Here is a 12535-nt window from a genome sequence, read left to right on the forward strand (position 1 = left end):
CATATCCTCCATAGGCTCACATATTTGAACACTAGGACCCAGTTGGTGTGGTGCGTGGTGAAACTCTGGTTCCTGTGGGAGGTAGAGGCTTGCTGGAGGAAGTTTGTTACAGGGAACTGTCTTTGAGGGTTAAAGCCTCACCCGACTTCCTCTTCAGTCCCTGCTTCTTCCTTGTGGAAGCAAATTCATCTCTCAGCATCCTATTTTTGCTGTCACACCTGACACTTGGTGCTATGCATCCTTCCATGGTGGATTTTTTCACTCTGTAGGTCAAAATAAACCCTTTCTTTTAGAACTTGCTTTTGGCTGTGGTATTTTAAGAAAGGAACAAAAAGTAACCAATTATTATCTATTAATTTGGAAAGGAAGCTTAGTGCAGTGGTTTCCAAATGATAAAGGCCTTTATGATGCCATTCTCTGTATTTTACCATGGTCCCTCAATTTATGACTTGAGAGGGGACCATTTGCCAGACTCTCTTCATAGAACGCCAGGATGCAGCTCCAGCCGGAATCCAGTGCTGTTGAGACGAGCATAAGCTGAATCCTCATTCAAGTCATTTTATATTTTATAAGATACTTACAAAATTACTGCACCTGACATTTATATTCACAAACCTTAGTATTTACATGGTCAGTATTGAAATTTTGCACAACAGTCAAGATATCCTAAAAAATTAACTAAGAAAAACTCAGTCTATGAAAGTAGTGATATAAACTTTCTTATTAAGAGTTTCTCAAAATGTGATCTCCCCAAACCCCCTATTTATGTGTATTAAAATGTGAACATACAGAACCTTCTAGAGCAATTCCAAATGTGACTGTAGAAAGATTGCAACCTTTGGTAGTTTGACTGTAATTGGCACCATACTCTCATAGGGAGTGGTACCATTAGGAAGTGTGGCTTTCTTAAAGTGGGTATGGCCTCATTAGAGGAACTGTCACTTTGGGGTGAACTTTAAGGTTTCCTGTGCTCAGGAAACTTTCCACTGTCACAGGTGACTGCCTGTTGCTTTGAAGACAAGATGAAGCCAATACCACATCTGCCTGCACATCACCATGTTCCCCAGTCTCATGACAAAAATGGACTAAATCTCTGAAACTTTAAGTGAACACCCTCAATTAAATGTTTTTCTTGTAAGAGTTGCCATGGTCATGGTTTCTTTTCACAGCAATAAAAACCCAAACTAAGACAAATGCTAAGAAAATTTGGTAGCTCTGTGAGTTGATATAAAAATTTGTTTAAGAGGTCCCATTTATTCATTGATTCTCTTATTGTCTGTGCTACTGGGGTTCTACTTAGGAAGTGGTCTCCTGTGCCTATGTCTTCCCACTTTCTCTTCTATCGGGTTCAAAGTGGTCAGATTAATGTTGATGTCTTTAATCCATTTGGACTTAAGTTTTGTACAGGGTGATAGATAGGGTTCTACCTTCATTCTTCTACAGGTTGACATTCAGTTATGCCAAAACAATTTGTTAAAGATGCTTTCTTTCTTCCATTGTATACCTTTAGCTCCCTTGTCGAAAATCAAGTGTTCATAGGTTTGTGGGTTAATATCTGGGTCTTCTATTCGATTCCATAGGTCGACTTCTCTGTTCTTATGCCAATACCAAGCTGTTTTCAATACTGTCACTCTGTAATAGAGTTTGAAGTCAGGGATGGTAATGCCTCCAGAAGTTCCTTTATTGTATAAGATTGTTTTGGCTATCCTGGGTTTTTTGTTTTTCCATATAAAGTTGATTATTGTTCTCTCAAGGTCTGTGAAGAATTTTGTTAGGATTTTGATGGGTATTGCATTGAATCTATAGATTGCTTTTGGTAGAACTGCCATTTTTACTATGTTGATCCTCCCAATCCAAGATCAAGGGAGATCTTTCCATTTTCTGGTATCCTCCTCAATTTCTTTCTTCAAAGACTTAAAATAGGTCTTTCTGAAACTGAGAAGCTTCTGTAACGCAAAGGACACTGTCAGTAAGACAAAAAGGCTACCTTCTGACTGGGAGAAGATCTTAACCAACACCTCATCAGACAAAGGTCTGATCTTCAAAATATACAAAGAACTCAAGAAACTAGACACTAAAACTCTAATTAATCCAATTAAAAAATGGGGTACTGAACTGAACAGAATTCACAACAGATGAACCTTGAATGGCCAAAAGACACTTAAGGTCATGCTCAACATCCTTAGCCTTCAGGGAAATGCAAATCAAAACAACTTTGAGATACCATCTTATACCTGTCAGAATAGCTAAACTCAAAAACACCAATGATAGCCTATGCTGGAGAGGATGTGGTGTGAGGGGAACACTCATCCATTGTTGGTGGGAATGTAAACTTGTGCAGCTACTTTGGAAATCAGTGTGGCAGTTTCTCAGAAAACTGGGAGTCATTCTTCCTCAAGACCAAGCAATTCCACTCTTGGGAATATACCCTATCATACTACAAAAGCATTTGTTCAACTATGTTCATAGCTGCACTATTTGTAATAGCCAGAACCTGAAAACAATCTAGGTGCCCCTCAATAGAAGAATGGTTAAAGAAGGTGTGGAACATATCCACATTAGAGTTTTACTCAGCGGTAAAAAACAATGACATCTTTGCATGCAAATGAATGAACATAGAAAATGCTTTTCTGAGTGAGGTAAGCCAGACCCCAAAAGAGGAATATGGTATGTTCTCACTCATAAGTAGATTCTAGCCATAATTAAAGGTCTTTGAGCCTATAATTCGTGATCCTAGAGAAGCTAAATAAGAAGGTGAACCTGAAGAAAATCATATAGTTATCCTCCTGGATATTGGAAGTAGACAAGAGTCCCAGGAAGACTTGGGTGCACGTGGTGGGGTGGAAATAAGGGGAGATGTTTAGAGAGAAGGGAGTAGGGGAGGATTGGGGATAGCTTGTGGGAATGGGATGGGGGAGGGAGGAAGGATGGATATGGGATCAGGGAAGTATATATCTCAACTAAGGGAGCCATTTTAGGGTTTGCAAGAGACTTGATTCTAGAGGGGTTCCCAGGTCCAAGGAGAGGTCCCCAGATTGTTCCCTGGGCAGCAGAGGAGAGGGTGCCTGATCTGGCCTTGGCCCATAACTATACTGATGAATATTTTGCATATCACCATAGAATCTTCATTTGGCGATGAATGGAGATAGAGACAGAGACCCACATTGGAGCAGTGGATTTAACTCCTTAGGTCCAAATGAGAAGCAGAAGGAGGGAGAACGTGAGCAAGGAAGGCAGGATCAGAGGGAACCTTCATCCGATGATGGATGGAGATAGAGACAGAGACCCACATTGGAGCACTGGACTGAGCCCCCAAGGTCCAATTGAGGAGCAGAAGGAGGGAAAACATGAACAAGGAAGTCAGGACTGCGAGGGGTGTGTTCACACACAGGTACAAGGGGACTGATCTAATGAGAGCTCATCAAGGCCAACTGGACTGGGACTGAACGAGAATGTGATCAAACCGGATTCTCTGAATGTGGCTGGCATGGGGGCTGTCTGAGAAGCCATTGATAATGGCACTGGGTCTTGTTTTGTCTGCATGTACTGGCTTTTTGGGATCCTAGTCTGTTTGGATGCTCACCTTCCTAGACCTGGAGGGAGGGGGGAGGAACTTGAACTTCCCACAGGGCAGGAAACCCTGACTGCTCTTAGGATTGGAGAGGGTGGAGGAGAGGGAGTGGGGGGAGTGGGAGGGTATTGGGAGGAGGGGAGGAAGTGGAAATTTTTATTAATAAATAAATAAGTAAATTAAAAAAATTGTTTATGAAATCCAGGGAACTAATTTAGAGACATAAATGAAGAACATCCTCTTGGTGAGAGACATATCTTGCCTTCCCAAGTTCTCTTAGCATAATCTTATGACTCTCTGGAGGTTTCTTTCACATGTACATGTTTTTCATTCTTATAACATATGGTAATGTTCCATGTGTTTTTGTTCCTGTGTTTAAAAGGGTGATTTAATTAGATGGTGGTCTTTACAATGGGGATTCACAATAGCAATGCTTATCTCAGTCTTTGGAGATCAAAGGCACTCCTGTTATACTGATTGTTATAATTCCCTTTCATGAAGGATGTGTAGTTAAATATTAGATACATCATAGTGGCATATAGACCTCTTTTTATGTATAAAACTTTGACTTTTTAAAACACAAAATTTAGTTATAAATCTTGAGTATGAAATATAATGGTACCAGGAACTATCAAAGTGACATCCTGTATTTTGCAGCAAATAATTAAACATGTGATATTCATTTCATGTTCTTCAAAGTAACAGAGAATATTTATATTTCAAAAAACATTTCAGTTTATTATCAATGAATTTTCAGCAATATATTTCTCTGAATAGATATTGAGAACCTGAAATGAAATTGAGCCCATTAAAATAGCCATTAGTGCCTCTGACAGAAGAGGTCAAGACGGAAAATATCAGTCTCTTTAGCGAAACAGCTAATACCTACTCTTCCACTATCCTAAATGTGAAGATTTGAAATTGGATAAGAAAGTTCATGCCCTTATGAAATACACAAGCAACACAGGCAAAATGGGACATGTAAAACAGATATAATCTGAAACTCGTTAGAAAGTCCATAAAGAATATATAAAGACATTTTATATAGTGGCTATTGATTTGGTTTTTCCAAAATGGGTACATAGTCTAGTTTCTGTTGTTAAAGGTAATAAAAGGAGGGAATAATATCCTTCTAAGTGTTAATCTATATTGTTCTAATAAATTTAATGCCTGTTTATAAGTACAGCCCATACCTACACTTCAATATAAAAGAAAATTATAGTACCTTTGTTCTCAAGCTTGGTTTAGGACCATTGAAATAGTATCATATAATATTTATTTAAATGGTATAGACAGCATAACTTACAAACAATAGAAAGTTATTGTTCATCGTGAAGCCAAACCTAAAGAAGAAATAGATGGAAGATCCAACTAAAGCATATATCCTGGCAACTATTCATGGTGTCTTCCCATGTTAGAAGGAGAAGGGAAGCACTCTGAAATATGTTCATTTAGGTTTTGGGCTCTCTTAATAAGGGAAACAATTTGATTGGTGAAAGAACTTTGTAGTTTGTTTACCCCCGATAGTCACACTTCTTTATGTTGTCTAATGATGAGTAAATAAAAACTTAGAACTTTAAATTAGGCTGAAAACATTCATATTATAACATTATAAACACACATATTATATATTTAAAATTAGTTTATAGGATACAGTGCACAATATTTGTATAATTTTGAAATTTCAAGCAGTGTCCAATAACTTAGCCTAATACTGTGAAGTTAACATAATGATTTCAATGGTAAAATTATTTAGCAGTCATAACACCTACAATATGTTCTAAAAATCATACACCAAATCTAAGAAACCAAACAAGAAATGATAAATTTCAAGGAAGAATTAGAACGTGTTAATAAATGAAAGTAAGAGAACAGATAAATACCAAACACAGAAGAAAATATTTGTGTTGTATAATGTCTAGTGTAGAAAGGAGACAACAATGATAAACACAGAATAATAGGCAAAGATCAATAGAATTTTCTTAATTTGAATGACAAAAATAATAGAATTAGAAAAAAATGCTGTGCAATAACAAATGATTTAAAATGTGCTATTAAAGTCTCAGAAGTAGAAGAGAAAAAATGAATCTGAAAATATATTGAATAAAAATGATTTAAAATTCCACATCTTTAATGAAAGAAATAGGCAAACCAAAGCTACTTAGCCACATTTAAACAGAACAGCTACAAATAAATACCAAATTACTATTATAATTAAGTTTCTGAAAAAGTAAGTAAGACAAAATAAAATGATATACTATTCTTTATCCATAAAGGAAGACTAAAATAATAGAGTCTTTAAATGGAAGATATAAAAGGCAGAGAGTCATTATATAATGCCTATTAAAATTTGATTAAAAAATAGATAAAAAAATCTAACCTGATATATGTTAATCCTTTATGAGGACAATATGATATACAATGTCAATATAATTTGATAAAAACATGATCATTTCACTAGATAAAGAAAAACATTTGACAATATCCTAAACATCTTTATTGTGAGGATGGTGAAATAACCAGAGGACAGCAGGCAGTTTCCTTCAATAAGAAAGAGCAGTTACACAACAACCCAAGCTGACCTCTCACTTAGAGTGAAAGGCTGAAGGTCGCATCCATTGGATCAGGCCTATTTCCATGTTGACTTTGTACTGTGCTAGAGAGTTTAACTGTGGTTATTTTAAAGGAAAAAACTTTAGAAACATCCAAATAACAGAAACTTAAAACTGTCCATTTGAAGATGGCATCATTTTTTTCCCAGAAAATTGAAAGGTATCAACTATGAAACTACTCTAAGGAACAAATTAATCCAGAGAGTTAAGAAAATAAAGAATCCGTTATATTTTTGCATACTTACAATTAAGAATCCAATATAACAATAAATATCCCATGTTACCAATCTACTAAAAAATAAAATCTAAATCTCGTATGAATAAATTAAAATATAATATGCATAATAACAAGCAATTTTTCGAGATTCTGATTACTGTTTCCCCTCCCCCAACTCCTCTGAGTTTTTTCCCATATCCCCTGCCATCTGAATTCACACCCTTTCTGTGTCTCCTTAGGAAATAAACAGGCATCTAAAAAAAATAATAATGAATTAAAAATTTAATAAGACAGAAAAAAGGCTTCTGGCCCGCGGCAAGGGCCCGGCAAGGGGGAGCTCGGAGGATTATCCCCGACCCCATAGACTCATAGGTCACCCTGCAGTGCTGGCTCCACCCTGCTAAGCTCTCCCACCTGCCATCCCAGCTTCCATCCAGGTACAAATTCCTATATTTCTCCCTTCCCCCTGGGGCCATAAAATTTCCCCAGCTCAGCTGCCTTGCAAGCTGAGCCTGCATTGTAAGCGCATCCAGGAAAGAGGGAGTGCCTGTGCTTCAATAGCCTGCCTGAGGAAAGGTGGACATTCTGTCAGTGAAGTCCCTGCCCAACTAGGGAACCTAACCCGGTACCAGAAGATCCAATAGAGAGCATTTGAAGGAAGAGATGGGCAGACGCCAAGGCAAGACCTCGTCCAATAATCTGAAAAACAACATGAAAACACCAAATCCCAACGACCCTACAATAGAAGGACTTGAACACCTTAATCCAGAAGAAGTGGAAAAAAGTGCCATTATGAAAGCAATAGAATCCCTTAAACAGAATATGAATAACTCCCTTAAAGAATTGGTTGAGAAGTATAACAAAAAGTTTGAAGACTTAAGTAAATCCGTTAATGATGCCCTGAGAAACCAAGAAAAAACAATCAAACAGGTAAAGGAAACAGTTCAAGAATTGAAAACTGAAATGGAGGCAATAAAGAAAACGCAAACCAAGAACTGGCTGGATATGGAAAACCTAGGTAAATGAACGGAGACTACAGAATCAAGCATAACCAACAGAATACAAGAGATGAAAGAACGAATCTCAGATTCTGAAGATACCATAGAGAAAATAAACGCTCTGGTCAAAGAAAACGGCAAATTCAACAAATTCTCTTCACAAAACATTCAGGAAATCTGGGACACAATAAAAAAAAATCTAAGAATAATAGGGATTGAAGAAGAAGAACTGCAGATCAAAGGCCCAGGAAATATATTCAACAAAATTATAGAAGAAAACTTTCCCAATCTAAAGAACGATATTCCTATGAAGGTTCAAGAAGCATACGGAACACTGAATAGACTGGATCAAAAAAAAAAATCCCCTCGCCATATAATAATCAAAACACAAAACATACAGATTAAAGAAAGAATATTAAAAGCAGCAAAGCAAAAACGTCAAGTAACTTATAAAGGTAAACCTATCAGGCTTACACCGGACTTCTCTATGGAAACCATGAAAGCCAGAAGATCATGGATAGAGGTACTGCAGAAACTAAGAGACCATGGATGCAAATCCAGACTACTATAACCAGCCAAGCTATCGTTCACTATCAACGGAGAAAACAAAATATTCCAGGATAAAAATAAATTTAAAAAATTCGTAGCCACAAATCCAGCCTTACAGAAAGTAATAGAAGGAAAATCGCAACCCAAGGAATCCAACATTGCCATCACTGCCTACAATAACCTAGACATCTAGCGACCCTTTATAACCACAACTCAAAGAAGAGAAACACACAAACTCTACTACACACACACACACACACACACACACACACACACACACACAAAATAATAACTGGAATCAACAACCACTGGTCATTAATATCACTTAATATTAATGGACTCAACTCACCTATAAAAAGGCACAGACTAAGAGATTGGATACGAAAACAGGATCCAGCATTCTGCTGTTTACAAGAAACACACCTCAACCACAAAGATAGACATCTACTCAGAGTAAAGGGTTGTGAAAAGGTTTTCCAAGCAAATGGACCTAAGAAACAAACAGGTGTGGCCATTCTAATATCTAACAAAATTGACTTCAAACTAAAATCAATCAGAAGAGATGGAGATGGACATTTCATACTCATAACAGGAACAATTCATCAGGAGGAAGTCTCAATCCTGACTATCTACGCCCCTAATATAAAAGCACCCACTTATGTAAAAGAAAAACTTTTAGAACTCAAGGCAGTCATCAAACCACACACACTAATAGTAGGAGACTTCAACACACGTCTCTCACCAATGGACAGGTCAATCAAACAGAAACTCAACAGAGAAATAAGAGAATTACTAGAGGTAATGAATCAAATGGACTTAACAGATATCTATAGAACATTCCACCCAAAAAGGAAAGAATATACCTTCTTCTCTGCAGCTCTTGGAACCTTCTCGAAAATTGACCACATACTTGGTAACAAAGAAAACATTCACAGACACAAAAAAATATTAGTAACCACCTGTGTCTTGTCGGATCACCACGGAATAAAGTTAGAATTCAATAGCAATTCGAACACCAGAAAGCCTACAAACGCGTGGAAGTTGAACAGTCAACTACTGAATCATCCCTGGGTCAAGGAAGAAGTAAAGAAAGAAATTAAAGTCTTCCTTGAATTTAATGAAAATAAAGACACAACATACTCAAACCTATGGGACACTATGAAAGCAGTGCTAAGAGGAAAGTTCATAGCACTAAGTGCCCAATTAAAGAAAATGGAGAAAGCACACATTGGAGACTTAACAGCACACTTGAAAGCTCTGGAAAAAAAAAAAAAGAAGCAGACTCTTCCAGGAGGAGTAGAAGACTGGAAATAATCAAACTGAGGGCTGAAATCAACAAAATAGAAACACAGAAAACAATCCAAAAAATCAACGAAACAAAAAGTTGGTTCTTGGAGAAAATCAACAAGATTGACAAACCCCTAGCCAAACTAATCAAACGGCAGAGAGACAACACTCAAATTAATAAGATCAGAAATGAAAAGGGGGGACATAACAACAGACACAGAAGAGATTCAGAGAATCATTAGATCTTACTATGAAAGTCTATATGCCACAAATTCGGAAAATGAACAAGAAATGGATGGGTTTTTAGATAAATACCATTTACCAAAGTTAAATCAAGACCAGGTGAACAATCTAAATAGACCTGTTAGTCGCGAAGAATTAGAAGCTGTTATCAAAAATCTCTCAACCAAAAAAAGCCCAGGACCAGATGGTTTCAATGCAGAATTCTACCAGAACTTCCAAGAAGAGCTGAAACCTATACTCCTTAAGGAATTTCACAATATAGAAACAGAAGAGTCATTGTCAAACTCATTTTATGAAGCTACAGTTACCCTGATACCAAAACCACATAAAGACACAACCAAGAAAGAGTATTACAGGCCAGTCTCACTCATGAACATTGATGCAAAAATTCTCAAAAAAAATCCTGGCAAACCGATTCCAAGAACACATTAGAAAAATTATCCATTATGATCAAGTAGGCTTCATTCCAGAGATGCAGGGCTGGTTCAACATAAGCAAATCTATCAATGTAATCCATCATATAAATAAACTGAAAGAAAAAAACCATATGATCATTTCATTAGATGCTGAAAAAGCATTTGACAAAATTCTACATCCCTTTATGATAAAGGTGTTGAAGAGATTGGGGATACAAGGATCATATCTAAATATAATAAAAGCTATTTACAGCAAGCTGACAGCTAACATCAAACAGAACAGAGAGAAACTCAAAGCCATTATATTGAAATCAGGAACAAGACAAGGCTGTCCACTCTCCCCATACCTCTTCAATATAGTACTAGAAGTTCTAGCAATAGCAATACGACAACATAAGGGGATCAAGGGGATTCGAATTGGAAAGGAAGAAGTTAAACTCTCATTATTTGCAGATGATATGATAGTATACATGAGCGACCCCCAAAACTCTACCAAAGAACTCCTACAGCTGATAAACACCTTTAGTAATGTGGCAGGATACCAGATCAACTCCAAAAAATCAGTTGCCCTCCTATACACAAAGGATAAAGAAGCAGGGAAGGAAATCAGAGAAACTTCACCTTTCATGATAGCCACAAATAGCATAAAATATCTTGGGATAATTCTGACCAAGGAAGGGAAAGACATATTTGACAAGAACTTTAAGTCTTTGAAGAAAGAAATTGAGGAGGATACCAGAAAATGGAAAGATCTCCCTTGATCTTGGATTGGGAGGATCAACATAGTAAAAATGGCAATTCTACCAAGAGAATCTATAGATTCAATGCAATCCCCATCAAAATCCCATCAAACTTCTTCACAGACCTTGAAAGAATAATAATTAATTTTATATGGAAAAACAAAAAACCCAAGATAGCCAAAACAATCTTATATAATAAAGGAACTTCTGGAGGTATAACCATCCCTGACTTCAAACTCTATTACACAGCTACAGTATTGAAAACAGCTTGGTACTGGCATAAGAACAGAGAAGTCGACCTATGGAATCAAATAGAAGACCCAGATATTAACCCACAAACCTATGAACACTTGATTTTCGACAAGGGGGCTAAAGGTATGCAATGGAAGAAGGAAAGCATCTTTAACAAATGGTGCTGGCATAACTGGATGTCAACCTGTAGAAGAATGAAAGTAGATCCATATCTCTCACTATGCACAAAACTCAAGTCCAAATGGATTAAAGACCTCAACATTAATCTGACCACTTTGATCCAGATAGAAGAGAAAGTGGGAAGTAGTCTACAAGACATAGGCACAGGAGACCACTTCCTAAGTAGAACCCCAGTAGCACAGACAATAAGAGAATCAATGAATAAATGGGACCTCCTGAAACTGAGAAGCTTCTGTAAAGCAAAGGACACTGTCAGTAAGACAAAAAGGCTACCTTCTGACTGGGAGAAGATCTTCACCAACCCCTCATCAGATAAAGGCCTGATCTCCAAAATATACAAAGAACTCAAGAAACTAGACACTAAAACTCTAATTAACCCAATTAAAAAATAGGGTGCCGATCTGAACCAAGAATTCTCAACAGAAGAACTTCGAATGGCCAAAAGACACTTAAGGTCATGCTCAACATCCTTAGCGATCAGGGAAATGCAAATCAAAACAACTATGAGATACCGTTTTACACTGGTCAGATTAGCTAAAGTCTAAAACACCAATGATAGCCTATGCTGGAGAGGATGTGGAGAGAGGGCAACTCTCATTCATTGTTGGTGGGAATGCAAACTTGTGCAGCCACTGTGGAAATCAGTGTGGCGATTTCTCAGGAAACTGGGAGTCAACCTCCCTCAAGACCCAGCAATTCCACTCTTGGGAATATACCCAAGAGATGCCCTATCATACCACAAAAGCATTTGTTCAACTATGTTCATAGAAACACTATTTGTAATAGCCAGAACCTGGAAACAATCTAGGTGCCCCTCAATAGAAGAATGGTTAAAGAAGGTGTGGAACATATATGCATTAGAGTTTTACTCAGTGGTAAAAAACAATGACACCTTGAATTTTGCATGCAAATGGATGGACATAGAAAACGCTTTACTGAGTGAGGTAAGCCAGACCCAAAAAGAGGAATGTGGTATGTATTCACTCATAAGTGGATTCTAGCCTTAATTAAAGGTCATTGAGCCTATTAATCGTGATCCTAGAGAAGCAAAATAAGAAGGTGAACCTGAAGAAAATGATGTAATTATCCTCCTGGAGATTGGAAATAGAGAAGAGTCCCAGGTAACCTCGGGTGCATGGTGGGGTGGGAAGGTTGTTGGAAGGGGGGAGGGTTAGAGAGTAGGGAGTAGGGGAGAAATGGGGAAAGCTTGGGGGACTGGGATGGGGGGGAGGGAGGAAGGATGGATATGGGATCAGGGAAGAATATATCTCAACTAAGGGAATCATTTTAGGGCTTACAAGAGACTTGATTATAAATGGGATCCCAGGCCCAAGGAGAGATCCCCAGATTGTTCTCTGGACAGAGGAGAGAGTGCCTGAACCGGCCTTGGCCCATAACCATACTGATGAATATTTTGCTTATCACCATAGAACCTTCATCTGGCGATGGATGGAGATAGAGACAGAGACC

Source organism: Myodes glareolus, chromosome 8 (genome assembly GCF_982192425.1).
Source record: "Myodes glareolus chromosome 8, mMyoGla1.1, whole genome shotgun sequence".
Taxonomy (NCBI): Eukaryota; Metazoa; Chordata; class Mammalia; order Rodentia; family Cricetidae; genus Myodes; species Myodes glareolus.